Here is a 17,685-nt window from a genome sequence, read left to right on the forward strand (position 1 = left end):
GTCACCCATCTTGTATTTGTGCCTCTCATTTTTTTTGTCCAAGTGCAATACTTTACATTTCTCCCTGTTAAAATTCATCTTGTTTGTTTTGGCCCAGTTCTCTAAACTGTCAAGGTCGTTTTGAAGTGTGATCCTGTCCTCTGGGGTGTTAGCCACCCCTCCCAGTTTGGTGTCATCTGCAAATTTGATCAGGATGCCCTTGAGTCCATCATCCAAGTCATTGATAAAGATGTTGAATAAGACCGGGCCCAAGACAGAACCCTGTGGCACCCCACTAGTCACTCTTCTCCAGGATGAAGAGGAACCATTGATGAGCACCCTTTGGGTTCGGTCAGCCAGCCAGTTACAAATCCACTGAGTGGTAGCATAGTCAAGACTGCATTTTACCAGCTTCTTTACAAGAATATCATGGGGCACCTTGTCAAATGCCTTGCTAAAATCAAGGTAGGCTACATCCACTGCATTCCCTTCATCTACCAGGCTTGTAATTCTGTCAAAAAACAAGATCAGGTTCGTCTGACATGACTTTTTTTTCAGAAATCCATGCTGACTATTGGTGATCACAGCATTCCTTTCTAGGTGCTCACAGACTGTTTGCTTAATGATCTGCTCCAGAATCTTCCCTGGTATTGATGTCAGACTGACTGGGCGGTAATTATTTGGGTCCTCTCTTTTCCCCTTTTTGAAAATAGGGACAACATTTGCCCTCCTCCAGTCTGCCGGGACTTTGCCTGTTCTCCAGGAATTCTCAAAGATGACTGCCAGTGGTTCTGAGATCACATCTGCCAGTTCTTTTAATACTCTTGGATGCAGTTCATCTGGCCCTGGAGACTTGAATACATCTAAACTAGCCAAGTATTCTTGTACTATCTCCTTAGTTATTCTGGGCTGTGTTTCCTCTGCTGAATCATCTGCTCCAAATTCTTCAGGTCGGGCATTGTTTTCTTTATCGGAGAAGACTGAGGCAAAGAAGGCATTGAGGAGTTCAGCCCTTTCTGTGTCCCCTGTTTGCATTTCACCATCCTCTCCTCTGAGTGACCCCACGGTTTCTTTGTTCTTCCTTTTGCTACGTACATACCCATAAAAGTCTTTTTTTGTTGCTTTTAACCTCTCTAGCAAGCCTGAGTTCATTCTGTGCTTTAGCTTTTCTGACTTTGTGTCTACACGTGCTGGCTATTTGTTTGAATTCCTCTTTGGTGGTTTCCCCCCTTTTCCATTTTTTGTACACATCCTTTTTTAATCTTAACTCAGTTAAAAGTTCTTTAGATAGCCACCCTGACTTCTTTAGGCACCTTCCATGTTTCCGTCTCATTGGTATTGCCTGAAGTTGTGCTTTTACTATCTCCCTCTTAACAAACTCCCAGCCATCATGAACTCCCTTTCCTTTTAGTATTACTGTCCATGGGATCTCACCCAGCACTTCCCTAAGTTTTATGAAGTCGGCTTTCTTAAAATCAAGAAATTGAGTCCTAGTATGCTTGGCTGCTCCTTTCCACTGTATAGTAAACTTCAGAAGAGCATGATCACTCGCGCCTAATGATCCTTCCACTTCTACCCCACTAACCAGGTCATCAACATTGGTTAGGACCAGATCAGCTCCATCTGATACGCAGGATGAGACCCTCCCTGCCCGCAGACTGTCTCTCCAGAGTGGTGCATGCTCTGGTTATCTCTCGCTTGGACTACTGCAATGCGCTCTATGTGGGGCTACCTTTGAAGGTGACCTGGAAACTGCAACTAATCCAGAATGTGGCAGCTAGACTGGTGACTGGGAGCAGCCGCCGAGACCACATAACACCAGTCTTGAAAGACCTACACTGGCTCCCAGTACATTTCCGATCACAATTCAAAGTGTTGGTGCTGACCTTCAAAGCCCTAAAGAGCCTTGGTCCAGTATACCTGAAGGATCGTCTCCACCTCCATCGTTCTGCCCGGACACTGAGGTCCAGCGCCGAGGGCCTTCTGGCGGTTCCCTCGCTGCGAGAAGCCAAGTTATAGGGAACCAGGCAGAGGGCCTTCTTGGTAGTGGTACCTGCCCTGTGGAATGCCCTCCCACCAGATGTCAAAGAGAAAAATAACTACCAAACTTTTAGAATTCATCTGAAGGCAGCCCTGTTTAGGAAAGCTTTTAATGTTTAATAGGTTATTGTATTTTAGTGTTTTGTTGGAAGCCGCCCAGAGTGGCTGGGGATACCCAGCCAGATGGGCGGGGTATAAATAATAAATTATTATTATTATTATTATTATTATTATTATTATTATTATTATACAAAAATGTCATTCTTCTGGCTGACACATGGACATGGAGGCTTCCACTTCATAATGAGCTAATTGGGCTGAGATAGGCAAGGACATTTCCATATTATGAAAGAAATGTCTTTTTTCTTTCCCTCACCTCTCCTGCTGTGATGATCCAAACATAGAATTAGGACATTTGGCAGAAAGCAACTATTGGTCTATTGGCTACTGATATCACCAAGGCAATAATTCTGCATTGGGAGAGGTTTTTCTTTGCTCTAAGGTACTGGATTTCATTTACTATTGAGCAAATGCAGATAAATGTTTGTATTCTTGTTTTTTTATTATTATTGATCAAAACGGAGCCCAGAAGCTTTTCTTCCAAATGAATAAACAAACCCCCCCAAAACACAAGCAGCATAATTTGATTTGGGGAACACGACTGGTATTAAATTCCCCCATTTGCATCTGCTTGAAAACAGGGGGCTAATTCAATGGCTCTGGAAGCCCTCCGGGAGCCATTCCATTTACAACCTGATTCTACCCATTTTTAATCACAAGGAAGTCCCTACTGATTTCAGTGGGACTTGTGCCCAAGAAAGAATGCTTAGGACTGCAGCCTTACACTTGAAAAGCCTGGTTCCAGCAGCTTTTCTGCCCTTCGGGGAATTTAGCAACTGGCATGGTGCCTACCAAATTATGGCAATGCTTAGATTCTGCAACAAGGCCATACCTGTACACTAGAAAATCAGAACTATCTGGTATGTGTATTGGAGACGTAAGAGGGACCAGCTTAGTCTACATCAGGGATAGGGAATTTGCGGCCCTCTGGACATTCTTGGACTCCAGCTCCCATCACTCTGGCCAGCATGGCCAATAGTTAGGGATGATGGGAGTTGTAGTTCAGCAACACTTGGAGTGGCACACACCCCCTATTCCTGGTTTGCAGGCTGCTGCTGTCACAACTGTACTCACATGCAAATATGGTCAATGGCCAAAGGTACAGAATGGTCCATTGGTTGAGGATGTTGCAAGCTTCCTTAATTCTGCATTGCGCGAGATTGTTCCATACTGGTCTTTCAAAGGATGAGATTCCTTTGCCTTCCAGAGCAAAAGGTCCTTGTCAGGGACTGGACTGAAGAGGAGGTTTGGGAATCGCCCCCTCCTACTTCTCTGCTTCCCTTGGAGGAGGAGTGGGTGAGGGGACACCCCCCCCCCCATCCAGTAGTTTCAAGAGAAGAGGGAGACAGGGTTGTATTACAGCAGAACACAGAGCTGCCAAGTTATGAGATGTTAGGAGAGGGAGGGGGAGTTGGAGAACTTCCAGCAGAGACTTCCTTGGAGAGCATACAGTAGAAGCTCCACCATCGCCACGTACTGGCCGCTCACTTAGAATTCAAGAGCAAAGAGCTCAACAGCATTTGACTTCTGAGGACCCTCGCAGAGCCACGGGCTGTTGCTGGGGAAGGAAGGAGAGGGGCTCAGAGTGAGCAACTTCACCATGGAGTTAAGGACTGGATTGTTTGCCTTGCTCCACAATTACTGAATAAAAACCACAAATACAAACTTTCTTGTTTCTCCTTTGATCCTTGATGCTACCAGGGGAGTGTCAGGAGTGTGTGCAGGAGCCAGGCCCTGTGACCAGTAGGACTTTGCAGGACTGGGGCCTTCCTCAGTTTGTTCTGAAGAGGCAAGGCGTGGCCGCATAGGTGAGGCCGCTTGCTAACTAAATGCACCTGGTGGCAAGAGCCGGGAAGGAATATAAGGTCCGCATTTCCCTTTGGCTCTTTGCCACAGCAACACACTCCCTGCCTTGCTGTGTTTGGCTTCTTGCTTCCTGATCCTTGAACCTTGGCTTCTGGACTCCCTACTTCTTGATCCTTGGTCCCTTGACTTTGTGACTCCTTGCTTCTTGACACCTGGACCCTTGACTTTGTGACTCCTTGCATCCTGACCCTCGGACCCCTGGCTTCTTGACTCCCGGCTCTCTGACCCTTGGACTCTTGACCTCCTGACTTCTGGCTTCTGAACTCTCATTCCTGCTCCCACCTCACCATCTTGCCCCCAGTCCTGATGTCCTCAGCCGGGACTTTGATCGCCTGTAGACAGGACCGTGACAGGGAGGAGAGAATTCCTTGAGCCTGACAGCCATAAGAAGATAGGAAGAGTCCTGTTGGATCAGGCCAATGGCCCATCTAATTCAGCATCCTGGTCTCACAGCACCCAACCAGATGCCTGTAGTAAACCAAGGAGCAGGACCCAAATGCAAGAGCACTTTCCTGCCCTGTGGTTTACAGCAACTAGTATTCAGAAGCCAGCTATGGAGGCAGAGCCAAGCCTACATGGATAGTAGTCATTGATAGCGGCCCATCATAGAATTATAGAGTTGGAAGGACTCCAAGAGTCATCTAGTCCCACCCCCTTCAATGCAGGAATCTCAGCTGAAGCATCTGTGATTGATGACCATCCAACCTCTGCTTAAGGACCTCCAAGGAAAGAGATTCTACAACCTCCCAAGGGAGACCATTCCACTGTCAACCAGCTCTTACTGTCAGAAAGTTCTTCCTGATGTTTAGTCGCAATCTCCTTTCTTGTAACTTGAAGCCATTGGTTCGAGTCCTACCCTCCAGAGCAGGAGAAAGCAAGCTTGCTCCCACTTCCATGTGACAGCCCTTGAGATATTTGAAGATGGCTATCATATGGTTGTTTTGAGTTCAGCCTACACTTGAGTAGGACTCTGGTAGAGACACATGCCCGACTGGCATGTTCCCTCCCTCCTGGTGAATCGTTCAGGAGCTTCAAAAGCTTTCTTCAGCCCAAACATCACTGCGACCGATGCCAACAGACATCGGCACACTTAGGGATCTGCAGAGTTTGCGCAGCTTGCATAACAGACCTCAGCAACTCAGCATTTTGGCTAATCTACTTTATTTACATATAAACACACACGGAGCACTGCAACATGGCTCCCTCTCTCTCTAGCATCAGACAGCAAAGAGGAAAAGAACAAAGGACAATAGTCCCGCTTCACGGAACACAGGAACACAAACATCCTGTCTTCGTCACTTCCCACTCTGTGGAGTCAAAACAAATAGCATCATGTGAAAGACAACAATCCTATGACTGTAATCATTGAGCCAGGAATTCTAACAATGATACCATGATATCATATGGCTATCTTACCTCCTCTAAGTCTCCCCCATCAATTTGTCTCATCCTCTTTTAAAGTCAGCTAAGTTAGTAGCCATCACTTCATCCTGTGGGTATAAGCTCCATAGTTTATGAACTGTGTGAATTTTTTTTTTATCTATCCTGAATCTTCAAGCTTCTCAAATAAGCTTCCCATCCTTAATGTAGCAAAGGTTGCCCTTCCCTTCCTAAAATTCAGGTTGCCCTTCCCTTCCTAAAATTCACCAATCTTTCGCTCCTGATCTGTCAAAAGCTGTCTCTGTCTCCAGCTACTGAACTAAGCAGCAATCATTTAAAAGAACAAGTTGGAAGCCTTGGCCATGAGAGTTGGGTATCATAACATATTGTGAGTATATCTTGGGTTCTCTTTGCAGAACATACACCCGTAATGAAGTCCATAGATGTCTTCTCTTACAGCCAGCAAGAAGAAATATGAGTTACCAGACAAGTACGAAGAGGCTCTCTAAAATCTGAACCTCAGTCAGGAACAAGATGAACAGCTAATCAGGTTAGTCTGAAGGGCACTAAAGAGCACCACAAGATCAATTGGCACATCATTTTAATGTTTGCTGGGGAAGAAGGGAGTTGGTAAATTATGAATATCTTCACTGATGGAAGTGCTGCTTCAGCAGGTTTATCGTGGGGTTGTCATAATACAGTGTTGGCCAGGCTCACATGAACTGAAACCAGCCGTGATGACTATGTGTCTCACCCACTGAGCATGACTCTGAATTCCAGTTGCTGGGAATCACACACTGGGGGAGTACATCTCATTTCTCCAACCTAATAATAATAATAATAATAATAATAATAATAATAATAATAATAATATTTTTATTATTTATACCCCGCCTATCTGGCTAGGTTTACCCAGCCACTCTGGGAGACTCACAACATATATCAGAACATATTAAGACATAAAAAATTAAAAACTTCCCTAAACAGGTCTGTCTTCAGATGCCTTCTAAAAGTCAGATAGTCATTTATTTCCTTGATATCTGGTGAGACGGCGTTCCACAGGGCAGGTGCCACTACTGAGGAGGTCCTCTGCCTGGTTCCCTGTAACCTCACTTCTCACAGTGAGGGAACCTCCAGAAGGCCCTCAGAGCTAGACCTCAGTGTCCAAGCTGAATGATGGAGGTGGAGACGCTCCTTCAGATATACTGGGCTGAGGCCATTTAGGGCTTTAAAGGTCAGCACCAACACTTTGAATTGTGCTCAAAAACACACTGGGAGCCAATGAAGATCCTTTAGGGCCGGTGTTATATGGTCCCAGCGGCCACTCCCAGTCACCAGTCTAGCTGCCGCATTCTGGATTACTTGTAGTTTCCGGGTCACCTTCAAAGTAGCCCCACATAGAGTGCATTGCAGTAGTCCAAGCAGGAGATAACCAGAGCAAGCACCACTCTGGCGAGACAGTCTGCGGGCAGGTAGGGTCTTAGCCTGCATGCCAGGTGGAGCTGGTAGACAGCTGCCCTGGACACAGAGTTAACCTGCGCCTCCATAGGCAGCTGTGAGACCAAAATGACTCCCAGGCTGTGCACCTGGTCCTTCAGAGTCACAGTTTCCCCATTCAAGACCAGGGAGTCCCCCACACCTGCCCGCCCCCTGTCCCCCCAAAACAGTACTTCTGTTAGCCGCCATCCATCCTCCAACCACCTCCAGACATTCACACAGGATCTTCACTGCCTTCACTGGTTCAGATTTGAAGGAGAGTTGAACGCCCAGTCCAAACCCCCTGATGATCTCTTCCAGTGGCTTCATATAGATGTTAAAAACCATGGGGGAGAGGATGGAACCCTGAGGCACCCCACAAGTGAGAGCCATGGGGTCTGAACACTCATCCCCCAACACCACTTTCTGAACACGGCCCAGGAGGAAGGAGCAGAACAGCTGTATAAGTGCCCCCAGCTCCCAACTCCTCTAGATGGTCCAGAAGGATGTCATGATCAATGATGTCAAAGACTTCTGAGAGATCCAGCATGACCAGGAAACAGCTTTTCACCTCTGTCTCTGGCCTGCCTGATATCTTTCAGGACCCAGGCTATTCTCTTCATTGTGTTGTTGTTGTTTAGTCGTTTAGTCGTGTCTGACTCTTCGTGACCCCATGGACCAGTGCATGCCAGGCCCTCCTGTCTTCCACTGCCTCCTGCAGTTTGGTCAAACTCATGCTGGTAGCTTCGAGAACACTATCCAACCATCTCGTCCTTTGTCGTCCCCTTCTCCTTGTGCCCTCCATCTTTCCCAACATCAGGGTCTTCTTCAGTTGGTGCATAAACCTGGATTACTGTGATGTTAAAAGGTCTGCCTTGGATTCGTATCAAGATATTTCTATCATTTTTGAGATTGCATCCCAATACAGCTTTCACCACTCTTTTGTTGACTATGAGGGCCACTCTATTTCTTTTATGGGATTCTTGCCCACAGTAGTAGATATGATGGTCATCTGAACTGAATTCGCCCATTCACATCCATTTTAGTTCACTGATGCCCAGGATGTCATTATTTATTCTTGCCATCTCATTTTTGACCACATCCAACTTACCCAAGTTCATGGTTGTAACTTGCCCTGGGACCTCATGGTGAAGGGTTGGGCTGGAGAGGAGACAACAATAAGGCAGTCCTATCATGCACCCATAAAATTGTGTGAGAGAAACTGTAGCAATGGATACAGCCACTAATAAACAGTAGTGGTACAAGAACATTGTTTAGGGGCATGTCTGTCACAGTGCCACTCCTACCAACAGGCAGAATGAAGCAGCTGCCTCAGGTAGCATATTCTGGGAGGCAGTGGTGCCCTTCAGCTCTAGTTCCTGAACTGCCTGACCATACCTTTCTGTTGGATAAGAGAGCTGTGTGTCTGCCCTCTGCCTTCATAACTACCCTGCTGATCTCCCTCAGGGACAGGGCAGTGCCATTTTGTGTGTGGCATTTTCTCCTTTGCCTCAGGCAGCAAAATGTCTTGAGCCAGCCTTGGACTCTCACTCATTGGTTGGGATGCTAAACACATCCTTAGCCTAGAAATGAGCATAATTGCTCATTACCTACATGCAGATTGCAGTTTGACACACACACACACAAACCATCAACTTCAAGACAACACGGTTGGTTGTTCAGCACTGGCAAGTCAGCTCTGCTGTCCGAAGTGCCATATATATTCATTTTTAAAGTACGTTGTTATCTTTCTTTCTGTCACACTTCCACAATTATCCAATTAATCCAATCTAAATGATCCCTAAACTGCAACAGAAGCAGAATGTCAATACAATCCGTCGCCTGAGTGTCATGCATATTCATGGAGGTTGAAATGGGTACCATCTATGTGATTCCTGGCTTGAATCCAATCTTTCATCTCTGTCCTTGATTAAGCACCTTAAGAATGTTCCCATGAACTTGAACCATTGATATGAAAGTCCAAAATCAACTTGTTCAAACTAGGGGTCAGTTGAAGTTTTAATACAAGCCAACCTGTAATTTGCACCTCTCAAAACAATACTTGAACTGAAACCTGGGCGTCCCTTAAATTTGTTTTTTTCCAAATTTTGTTCTTCAACAAAAAATGTGTAGAAAATAAGCGTGTGTTATGGAAAAGTGAAAATAAGATACCATAATGCATTTTATATTGGGAAAATTTGCTTGCAAAATGCGTACATTGGGGAAAATGAGCACTAATATGCTGATAAATTTTATGAGGACTTAAAGAAAAATGCAGACTGATGTGGAAATGTGGCAAACTGTTTGGGAAAGTGAGACTCCAAAACTGACAGATTCTTTCCTTTTCTAGCTAAGCTACAATCCAAGTAGTGGCCCTGGACCACATCTGATGAATCATTTCATGGCATTTTTACTGTGTGTATGATTCCACTTCATTATTATTTTAAATTTATCTCTAATCCCTTCTTCAGTCATGGAACCCAAAGTTGGTATTTTACAGCCCCCCTTACCAATTAAACCTTTCTTCAGTTGAGAAATCAGGCCAAGGGATCATGGAATCATATAATTGTAGAGTTGGAAGGGACCCTGAGGGTCATCTAGTCCAACCCCCTGCAGATGGCAGTGATTTCACCCCCACCCCCACCCTACCCCGCTTGACCTGTGGTCCTATAACTAAAGGTAGGATTTGAGACCAGGTTCCTACTGCCTCCTTCACACTCTGCATCAAGTCAATTCTCTTGTTTGTTTTGCCATTTGCCCACCTCCCAGCCAAAGTCTTGCCAGAGTGGTGCATGCTCTAGTTATGTCTCGCTTGGACTACTGCAATGCGCTCTATGTGGGGCTACCTTTGAAGGTAACTCAGAAACTGCAATTAATCCAGAATGTGGCAGCTAGACTGGGGACTGGGAGTGGCCGCCGAGACCATATAACACTGGTCCTGAAAGATCTTCATTGGCTCCCAGTACATTTCGAGCACAATTCAAAGTGTTGGTGCTGACCTTTAAAGCCCTAAATGGTCTCGGTCCTGTATACCTGAAGGAGCGTCTCCACCCCATCGTTCTGCCTGGACACTGAGGTCCAGCGCCGAGGGCCTTCTGGCGGTTCCCTCACTGTGAGAAGTGAGGTTATAGGGAACGAGGCAGAGGGCCTTCTCTGTATTGGCACCTGCCCTGGGGAACGTCCTCCCAGCAGATGTCAAGGCAATAAACAACTATTTTACTTTTAAAAGACAACTGAAGGTGGCCCTGTTTAGGGAAGTTTTTTATGTCTGATGCTGTATTGTTTTTAATATTCAGTTGGAAGCCGCCCAGAGTGACTAGGGAAACCCAACCAGATGGGCGAGGTATAAATAATAAATTATTAATTATTATTATTATTAATAAAGTTCAACTCAACAAATTAGATGGAGATCAATGCAGCTGGAGATTGTGTAGCTTCAATATGTAACATTTTCCTACATACCCACAGAAATACAAATGTGTGAAAATCCAAAAAGTCAGGTGCACTGGTGTATATACAAGCATAACAGGTGCCACGTTTGGGACATTCACTATAACCTAGGTGTGCATATGCCAGATGACTGATGTTGAGACTACCCAATGCCTAAGGTCAGAGCACCTTCCAGAGCAGAAGGTCTGCATTGCAAGGAGTTGGACTAGGTGGCCTTTGGGGGTCCCTTGAACCTTGCAATTCTATTATTCTTTGAATGCCGTGGGCAAAGGCAAGCCCAGGCAAGCATGGACAGCTCTGTGCAAGGCTCAGGTTGAACGCTGCATAAGAGAAGGGCTCAGATATTGCTTCAGCACCAGTTGACTCTCATACAGAGCCATAGATAGCAGATGACTTCTAGCTAGTTCTGCCTTCACTGAGAAATGCCTCTTCATTCAGCCAGCTAGGAAGAATGGTTCAGAAGATAGAATTATAGAATTTGCAAGTTGGAAGAGAGCAGAGGAGATACCAATTGCTCTGAGGATTCTGAGGATGGAGTCATTTTGTGTCAGAGAAGCGGGAAATGGTATTCTCAAGCTTGAGCGGTGCATCATGGGATCTTCTTGCAAAAATGCTTCTAGTTGGTGTTTCTGGGGCTTATCCTGAGGGCAATACCCTCTCCATTACTGAATTCCCAGCCTTATCCCCAAAAGAAGGGCCTGAGTCATGACAGCCATGGAAGCAAAATGGAATTCCTCCCATTGCACATTCATGAAAGTGCTTTTGGCTCACACATGATGCAAGGAATTTGTTAAGCTATCAGCTCTTAAAAGTGAGGAGTGAAGCATGTTCATGCCATAAGATTAATCACACAAGCAGTACTTTTAAGCTGGTCATTGAAATGCTCCTCTCAAGATGGAAAAGGAGCTTTGAGCTTTGCTTATTTTTAGTTCCTGCATTAATCCTTCCAGGGGCCCAGATATGCATTGCAAGCTCTTGAGTGGAGTTCCTTAATATCTTGTAATTGAGCAGGCTCATCAAGTTTTGGAGAAGCGACAAGAGACCCAGAAGTCACTTGGAGACAATTAGGTGAACGTCCTCACGTGGAGAGACAGGAGCATCTCCCAGTGAGCTGATGGAGTTTGAAAAGTTGGCTGTCAGGGATAAATGTTCAGATCAGGCAGGGAGCCAAGCTTTCAGGGGATCTGACGGCTGGGCTTGTTTGGCTCCTTCCAGAAAAGGAAGTCTGAAGGAAAGTGATAACATTAACATGAGGATATTCCGAGGTTCTCAACAACGCACAATTTATATGCAGCCTTGTATCCTACCTGTCAGATTTGGCAGGTCTGTTATCTTGCCAAAAGGGGGTTTAGCCTCAAGAGAGTTTGGCTACCAAAGCATTAGGATGGTGTTGGAGAAACTTCTGATACCTAAGGGATGGTGCTTTGTGAATCAAAATTGGGAGCACACTTCAGTCTTCCGTCCAAAAAGGATTATGTTCAAATTGTGTAAAGGCCCAATAATATATCTGTTACATGTGATTAATGCTACATACACACACACACAGTGGTACCTCAGGTTAAGTACTTAATTCATTCTGGAAGCCCGTTCTTAACCTGAAACTGTTCATAACTTGAAGCACCACTTTAGCTAATGAGGCCTCCTGCTGCTGCTGCGCCGCCAGACCACAATTTCTGTTCTCATCCTGAAGCAAAGTTCTTAACCTGAAGCACTATTTCTGGGTTAGCAGAGTCTGTAACCTGAAGCGTATGTAACATGAAGTGTATGTAACCAGAGGTACCACTGTGTGTGTGTGTGTGTAAGAACTCCATAAGAGACTACGAATCTGTACGTAACAGCTTTGCTAAGGACAGGTGTGTTTCCTTCCCCGTCCTTCCCAGTCAAAATCCACAGTCACTTACGGACTCATTGTTAAAACCGTGTTTATGGAAGACAAACTTACTCAGCTATGAAAGAAAGAAAGAAAGAAAGAAAGAAAGAAAGAAAGAAAGAAAGAGGAGGAGGAGGAGGAGGAGGAGGAGATTGAATTCTACAACAGCAAATACTGAAACTAAGGAAGAGGAAGCTCAGAGTCAAGGCTACCCTGTAGGTTGGTTGCAAGTAAGAAGGCAGGCAGGTGGAGGCTGGCTAGATGTGTGGGGCAGGGCCCCATTTGCCCCAATAGGCAAGTCTTCACTGCACCAGAGCATGGTACCAAATGCCAGTACAAGCTTCTGAATGTCCTGTTGCCTTGAGTTGTGTGGGTTTTTTTGGCGGAGGGGAGAACCTCTTCGTACAGAAGCTGCTCCATATTCTTGTTTGGCTTTATCGTTCTTCTTCATCTCTTTTGTTTGTTTCTCCAGGAGTCCTGCCTCCCGGCTGTGTGAAAAAGGTGCCACCGCTTGCTTTATTGAAGCTTCTACTTTGAAGGCTGAGAACGTTAACTTAATGGCTGAAAAGTGGAGAAATCAACAGAAGAAAAAGCGCATCGCCTCTTCCCAGTCAGGCGCCAGAGCCGTTTGATTCGAAGGCTCCCTTTTTGCTGCTATTTCGGTGGCTTTTGAACAGAGGAAACAGTCTAACACATGTTGTCCTTTGATCTTCAAAATGGACAGCCCCCAAAGGGGAAACTTTTTCTTTCTTTCTCTCTCAGGCAAGCTGCCTTTGATAATAAGAGGTCATATTTGTTGTTGTGGGTGTTAAAATATATTTGTTTCTTTAGAAAAAAAATGGGATTGTATCTCCACTGTCGCTAGCTGGAGAGGTTAAAATTTGGGATGGGGAATTGATGTATTTTTTAAAAGCAAAACGGTTTGAACACCTGTTAACACCATTGTGCCTGATTATCTCCTGCTTGGACCACCCCTCGCCCAGACCCTAAGCAGATGAGTGAGGTTGTCTAGGGCAGGTTCTAATCCATCAATGCATGAACCAGCTGTACGGATGTTGGTGCAAAAGGTGGGGCCAAAGACATTGATATATCACCTCCCCGCACCTAGGTGGCCCTCTTTTGGTTCACCAAGGTGAGCCATTCCCAAACTGGTGACCACCACTTGTTTGGATGTCAGCTCCTCTTGGCATCATTCCATGTAAACATACTTTCTGAGTCAGATGCACCTGGCTCCTCTTTCCCACTAAAGCCTGTTGCTTCTTCAGCATCCAACCATTCCTTCTGTGACCTGTTCTCATTGTCCCACCACCACTCCACAGGCTCTGAGCCTTCCTCCTCTGAGGCTTCCCTAATGGGTTCCCCAGCTGGTGCCTTCCACCACCACTCCTCTTCATCCAGCCAGTCCCTGGAAACTAAGCCATATGAAGAAGAAGAGGAGGAGGAGTTTGGACTTGATATCCCGCCTTTCACTCCCCTTCAGGAGTCTCAAAGTGGCTAACATTCTCCTTTCCCTTCCTCCCCCACAACAAACACTCTGTGAAGTGAGTGAGGCTGAGAGACTTCAGAGAAGTGTGACTGGCCCAAGGTCACCCAGCACCTGCATGTGGAGGAGCGGGGAAGCGAACCCGGTTCACCAGATTACGAGTCCACTGCTCCCACTATACCACACTGGCTCCCAGAAGTGGTGGAAGGAACAGGGTATGTTTAGCCTAGAAAAGAGAAGGGGGAGAAGAGATATGAGAGGAATCTTCAAATATCTCAAGGGCTGTCATATGGAAGAAGGAGAAACAAGCTTGTTTTCTCCTGCTCTGGAGGGTAGGACTCAACCCAATGGCTTCAAGTTACAAGAAAGGATATTCTGATTAAACATCAGGAAGAACTGTCCAACAGTAAGAGCTGTTTGACAGTGGAACGGACTCCCTCAGGAGGTTGTGGACTCTCCTTCCTTGGAGGTTTCTCAGCAGAGGTTGGATGGCCATCTGCCATGGATGCTTTAGCTGAGATTCCTGCAATGCAGGAGGTTAGACTTGATGATGCTTTGGGTCCCTTCCAACCCTATGATTCTACAATTCTAGGACACATGCTGTCTAGAACACATACTTCTTTGGGGTTCGCTTGAGTCACAAGCCCATATCCTAGGGGCTTTGGAGGGATACAACCAACTGACAGGAGTGCCTGGCGTGCTCTGGTCCATGGCGTCATGAAGAGTTGGACACCACTAAATGACTAAGCAACAACAAAACCAACTGACAGTCTGTGCTTATATTTTTATCCCACAGCTCCTTCAAAGAGCTCACAGTGGTTCTACAGCACAGCCTCTCCATTTTATCTTCGGAACACCCCTGCAAGGTAGATCAGTCTGATAATGTGTGGCCCAAGGTCACCCAGCGAACTTCATAGCTAACAGTAAATTTGAAACCATCTTTTCCTGATCTGTGCAAACCTCTAGCAACTACAACAACCTGGAAAGTGCTCCACACCTGATGAACGTTTCCCATTCGAAAAGGGACTCTTAGTCCCGGTTTCACCTATTTATATAAAACAAGATATTGGGTTCTATGCAATCCTAGTTGTGCCTTGAGTAGTCCCATTGAAACTGATAGATGTGACCAAATTAGGTCCATTAATTTCAATGGCTCTACTCTTGAGTAAAAATAAGTTGGGTATAATCCACCACAACCACTCCTGAAAAAGGCCCTCCAGAAAGAACTCATGATGGTAACAAATTATATAACTGCCCTTTGTATAATATTCAGAAGGAACTGCAATTTGCAGATTCCTTTTGCCAGCAAGAAGGCAAATATGACATGACAAATGACATATGCAGCTTAATAGGACTGGAGCTATTAAGCATAGCCGGAAATGGAGACAGTAGCTGTGAGCTTGTGGCTTTGAATGAGTGCTTATCACTGCCAATCATTTCATCTTCATAAAGACAGATGTGCTTTAAAGTCAACAGGACCCTGGCTGTCATTGTGCCTCCCATGGAGGTATAATACTTAGCAGGGAATGTGAAAAGAAGGCTTAGTTTTTATAATTAATATTATTTATTAAATTATATACCACCCTTATAAAACACAGGGCAGTTTCATGCAATCATAGAACTGCAGAGCCAGAAGGTATCCCCAAGGATAATCTAGTTCGACCCCCCTGAAATGCAGGGATCACAGCTCACAAGAAACAACAAACAATACATAGCACATCACAAGGCAGAAACCACAAACTGTTATATATTGGCAATTATACTAAGGAGGGCACGATGAAATATATAATCTCATGGCATAGGTTATTACCAGTTCATCTCAGGGAAAGCTAGAACGCTCAGAAAAACATCTTAGTTTAAATTTTCAACTAGTTCCAGCCCTAAAGAAGAAAAAGAAGAGTTTGGATTTGATATCCCCCTGAAGGAGTCTCAAAGCGGCTAACATTCTCCTTTCCCTTCCTTCCCCACAACAAACACTCTGTGAGGTGAGTGCGGCTGAGAGACAGCCCCCGCCCCCAGGGATCATAAGGAAGGAATAAAGATCCTGACAATGTTATACGGAATTAAAATTAGGCCACAACTTTATTAAACTTCCAAATGTAGGAAGCCCTTGGTTAGGCCTTGGGTGTGTATCCCTCCCAGCCCCCCAGCCGGGGGAACTGGGGACACATCAGGGTAAATGGGATATAGGCTGTTCTGTGAGACGTAAGTGTAGCAGGTAGCCAAGCCCATATCCCCGCATGCAGGGTATTTTACTGACAACCTTTTGTAGCACCCTGCTTGTGGTTAACGCTTAGCTGGAATGAAATATTCAACGCAGCAATAGAGAAATTAAAATAATAATTTATTTGTCAGACAAATAAATGAGAGGCTCAGTGGTATATGGTTACCAAGCTCTGGCCTGGCCTCTTGCCATCCTGGCCAGCACTTATATTCCCTTAATCCAGCCCCCTTTGCTCCTCCTGTGGCTGCCTCTGTCCAATCAGCCTGGTTGAAATTCCTATTGGCTGTTTGGTAGAACCAATCACAAAAGATACACCCACAAAAGATACACCCACTTCCTTGCCCTTATAAGGGAGACAAAGAGCTATATATGTGACAAATAAGTAATAATATATCTTACATGGAATCTTAATTACCAGCTCACCTCTTGCCCTCCTTGCCCTATTGCCTTCTAAAACAAATGTTTAATCTTACATTTTTATGTTCAACAGATGTCAAGGATCTTGAGTTTCACATCAATATTGAAAGATTTCCTTCATTTGAAAGTTTCTAAACAAATGCCTGACAACCATATATATCAAGAGTGCTTGGATGGCGTCTTCTGTCTAGCAGGGGGGCTAGGCTGGTGGCTGACTTAATTTCAGGATAAATACAACTCTTACAACCATATGAAATAAGAATCTAGCATTCCTTAAATCCTTTGCATAATTACATTTAAGCCAATATATTTAAGCTAATATATTTCATTCACTTATCATAGGTAGCCTTTTAAAAGAATAAAGCCTTTGTAAAGTAAAAAGGAACTCAGTAAAAAACAGCTTTTAAAAAGAAGCCTCTTCAGTTTACACCTCCCCCCTTTCCCCCTCCTTTCCCAGCCAGCTAGATGCTTCTCCCATTAGCTCTTCCCAACAGCTTTAGAAAATTTCCCAAAAATGCTCTTGGCCTTTCAACCTTAGAAAGAAGATCTGGCTCATTTTACTGGGAGGCACATTGGTATTATTTTACTATTTACCCTTGCCTTTAATTGTGTTTTCTCAGTCTGCAAGGGCAGCATATGTAATTCTCCCTTTTTTATGACTTTGAGAATTGTTTTTCTACTATAAATCAATGGGGCCCCCTTGTCTTAGGAGAAAAACCTCTTGCCAAGGTTCTTTCTGCCTGGCATGAAACATTTGAAAATCCTTTTTTTTTAAGCTCATTTTTAAATACAAGCCTTGATTGCAATATATAAGCTTTGATAAAAAATGCAGGCTTATGATTAGATGCCTCATTCCCCCCTTTCAAGCTCAAGGACCTTCATCCCAAGTGTCCTTGATAGCTTGACCTTCATCATATTCCTGAGGTAAAGCTCTGTATAGGGCCATGATATGAGGTAGAGTTTCATTTGAAACCATCTTGCTAATTGTACTTCTAAAACATGAAATGATACATGGCATCATACACAAAACCATTACCACTACTGTCAAGAAAAACAAGCAAGACAATAGTATCCCTTTGAGTCCTGTGACATTAGGTAACCAATTGGTGAGCCATCCCATATCCCATCCTTCCCATGTTTGTACTGGGACATGTGCTATATTCTCCATCTTTGTGGCCAACACACGGATTGCCTCACCATTATCTGAAATGTTAAAGCAACAGGCATTCCCTGTCAAGTTCAAGACTCCACATAGGCCTCCCTGCCTGGCAAGTACATAATCCATTCCCATTTTCAGCTGCAAAATGGCGGCTCTACTTTCATCCAACTGTTGTGCAATAAGTCTCAAACTCTGGGCCGTTGCATTGGTTACAAGTTCCA

General features: G+C 44.9%; 1 long non-coding RNA gene across 1 annotated transcript; it reads left to right on the top strand.

The window, feature by feature from the left end:
* Window positions 1-2,423: 2,423 nt before the first annotated feature.
* Window positions 2,424-12,861, top strand: LOC310849343. Its single transcript, XR_014566879.1, has 3 exons — window positions 2,424-2,521; window positions 5,802-5,935; window positions 12,654-12,861. It is a non-coding gene; the product is annotated as an uncharacterized lncRNA (long non-coding RNA).
* The last annotated feature ends 4,824 nt before the right edge of the window (window positions 12,862-17,685 follow it).

The sequence above is a fragment of the Podarcis gaigeae genome (assembly GCF_964106915.1).
Source record: "Podarcis gaigeae genome assembly, chromosome: 7".
In the NCBI taxonomy this organism is placed as follows: Eukaryota; Metazoa; Chordata; class Lepidosauria; order Squamata; family Lacertidae; genus Podarcis; species Podarcis gaigeae.